The sequence below is a fragment of the Haliaeetus leucocephalus genome, unplaced genomic scaffold (assembly GCF_000737465.1).
Source record: "Haliaeetus leucocephalus isolate CR32 unplaced genomic scaffold, Haliaeetus_leucocephalus-4.0 Scaffold763, whole genome shotgun sequence".
Classification (NCBI taxonomy): domain Eukaryota; kingdom Metazoa; phylum Chordata; class Aves; order Accipitriformes; family Accipitridae; genus Haliaeetus; species Haliaeetus leucocephalus.
The window spans coordinates 3,753,175-3,756,596 of NW_010973199.1; positions in this window are offsets into that span (position 1 = coordinate 3,753,175).

Sequence of the window (3,422 nt, forward strand, 5' to 3'; positions counted from 1 at the left end):
AAAAAAAAAAAATCCTGGGGATTGGTTTGGATTGGTTTTGTTTCTTTTCTTTTCCACTGACATGTGGTGAGTCACTTAAAATGCTTTTTGTCACCACAATGATGCGGCTCCACATTACTACAAATGCCGTATTTCAGAGTCCCAGAGACTGATGATCCAGTCTGAGAGTCTAATCAGGAAGAGTGCTAGACTTTCTAAATATCATAAAGTTAGATCAAGTTTCTAATCTAGTTCAGCTAGTCTGAATTTTTATATCTTCCTGTTATGAAGGAAAAAATAAATGTGCATAGCCATTATCACTGGCAGTTTGCCCCCATTCTCAGGGTAGTGGAATAATGAGATTTAGATTTTATTATTTCAAATACTTTTTTCTTACTAATACTTTGGCGATATCTGGGGTTGTCAAAGAACATATCGGTTTTCTGTTTTCTAGATTCAAACACTGTTTGAAATGGTGTTGATCATGAACAAAAGATCAGGCAGGGGATTTTTCTCAAACACATAGTTTACAGACCTGACAAAAATGCACAGAAAATGGAGAAGAGTAGCATGACCACTTTACACAGCACTTTATCTGTTAAGCACCTTGCAATATAGAAGGACAGTACATATTTAAGCATATGTTTAGTCTGCTTCGTTCCAGGACCTCACTGAAACGTGTTGTTGTTGTCATTTAGTATTTTTCTGAATAGACATGTATCGATAGATCTGAGTTGATCTGTATGAATGGAGACTAAATTTTCATCATACCTCTCTGCCAAAAGTAGAGATACATCCCCTTGATGAATGAAAGCACAAGATATAGAGTGCTGAAGATGTGACACTCAATCCATCAATCAAGACTACAGTGCATCTTCACGGGGAGGCTCATGATCTCTACAGGCCAGGTGGCAGTTTAAGGTTACTAGACTGTGTTAATGTTGTGAACACAAAACAGTGCAATGTAGTCAGAATGGAAGTTTGAAGTTCAAAGGTATCTTCAAATAATGGTATTTTATATGGTTGTTACATGTTTTTCACAGTAAGGACTACAGTGGTGTTCTTTTGTTGGGAAGACCCATGACAATTTGTAAAGAGCATTTAGTTAATAGTCTGAATCAAAGCTGCAGGTATTTAGCTTGGATCATCCCTTGGGGCACGTCTATGATGGTTGTAAACCTTAATCTGTCTTTTACAGATAGTGTAAATTATCCATTTTTCCTAACAACAACAAAAGTGCTTTTGTTTTTTGTTTAGATGGTTTATATCTACTTTTGATAGTGCATATTTAGAGATGTCAGTCATGACTTCTATAATGCCAGAATACAGTGTATAGGATTGTTATATATGTAGTTTGCTTCCATTAGCTACTGGTTTGAGATTCAGCTGCAATGAGTTATTAAAGAAGAACTTTTTCTTAGCAATGATGTTTTTGTGTAAGGAATTGCTATCTGTACATGCCACCACACTTTTCAGCCTGACTGAGGCTGCCATCTCTTTAGGATGGCTACCTCCCTTTTCTTTTGCTTTCTTTTTTTTTTTTTTTTTTAATACAGTGCTTAGTAAAACAGGGCTATGTCCATGACTAGGCTAGTCAGGAGCTGCCACTATACAAATAATGGTAACTGATCCCCTGCAGCAATGATTATGATTACAGATATGCAACACCTGGCTAAATGAAGCCTCTAACTCATCAGGTACTAGAGGCAAATGCTTATGCAAGTACCTAATCCAAGATACAGGTCTTGGATTATATCATATGGTGTCTTCCCGGAAGGATGTACAGCACAGAAACAAGGAGCTCATGGTTTGTGTAGGCCTTCGGTCCTGTGGGCATAGAGAAGAGAACCAGCTAAGATAGTGCTCTTACTTTAAGGTTCCCAGGTATCACCTTTCCAGTTCTATCAGTAATTTTCAGGTTATGCAAGGGCAGTGGAAACAGTGAATCATAGACTATTTCAAGTGGAAGGGATCTCAGAAGACCATCACGTCCAACGTCTTGCTCGAAGCAAGATTAGCACTGAATTCAGACCAGGTTGTTCAGGGATTTGCCTAGTCACAAGATTTCACTCTTGAAAATCTTCAAGACATAGACTGCACAACTTCCTTGGGTAATGTTCTCCAGTGCTTTACTGTCCTTGTGGTGAAATGTTTTGTCTTTAAACAAGTGAACAAACATATTATATTCATTTTAGTGGAACAGACTGATTTTTCTTAGTTCTATTTGAGATAGATTTTTTTTCTATGTGTAAAATTTTTTTTTAATTTTTTTTAAATGAAATATGAAAAAGGGAGACAGTCGTCTTTGTGGCCTTACATTCAACGCTCCCAGTGAACGTGATATTTTCAGTCTCCACTGGTCTGCTCTGCAATGAATCACCAGTAAAATAATCATGTGGCTACTGTTGTTCAGCCAGAGGAAATCTGTTAACTGCTTACGAGCTGTCCCGCAGTTTTATTAATGTTCACAATACAGAATTGGCTGTTGTAACTTCAGCCTTGAATATTGACATTGAGGTCTACAGAGGTCCATGAATGCACTGCTCTGTGAAATCATGCTTAGACACCTGTATTCTCTCTTCAAGTTGTATATCTTCATGGAAGAATAATAATAATTTTGCACCATTTCAGAGAACTCTTCAGAAGTTGTCAACTGTAGTAAGTGATACAGTTTTCAGTTTAGGCTGAAGCTCAGTTTGTGCCAGCTGATTTTCAGCTGTTCATTTGCTTTACTTTTTTACTTTTTCACAGGATCATAGATAATGTGATAAGAAAGGCCCATTGTGTCTGAACCCTCACATAATGCAGACCACAGAATTTCCCTAAACTATTTTTTCAGGACCGGCAGCGTGATAAAGTATCTTAGTAAACGAGAAAGAAGATTCAAAATGTTTAATGAAGGATGCACTTTTAAAAACTGTTTTCACTGCAATCTGTGTATGCAGTGAATAATATGCAGAGAGAAGGGAGGGATTTGTAAAGTAAAGAAAGTTAGTAATCTGTTGGGCCATGTGTATTTATAAGCTATCAAAATGAAATGCAGAATTATAAATAAACTGGCTTTCAGTGACCAGCATCCTTACTGTCACAATGTACCAAATTAGCAACAAAAATGGAATGATCAAGCATGAGGTTTTTGAGAGATTGTATCCTGTAAGTAAACCAGTCATGAATAAGTGAATTGGTAGTAGTGGGAATGTAGGTTTTCTTCAGGATTTTTTCTCCTTTGTTTTGCTAAAAGTTTAAGCAACGGGTCAGACAAAATCTTTGAGCTGAGTTATTATTGCTAACTTATTTTTAAAGCTTTTAAGAACCTTTTAAATCAAAATTAACAACTCTGCAGTGCAGAGATTAATATTGCTAGAACTTCTTCACCTGAGAGCATTGCAATGGAGAAAAAAAGAATTTCAAAAAGTGGTTGACTCTCTGGGTACCCAATGGGT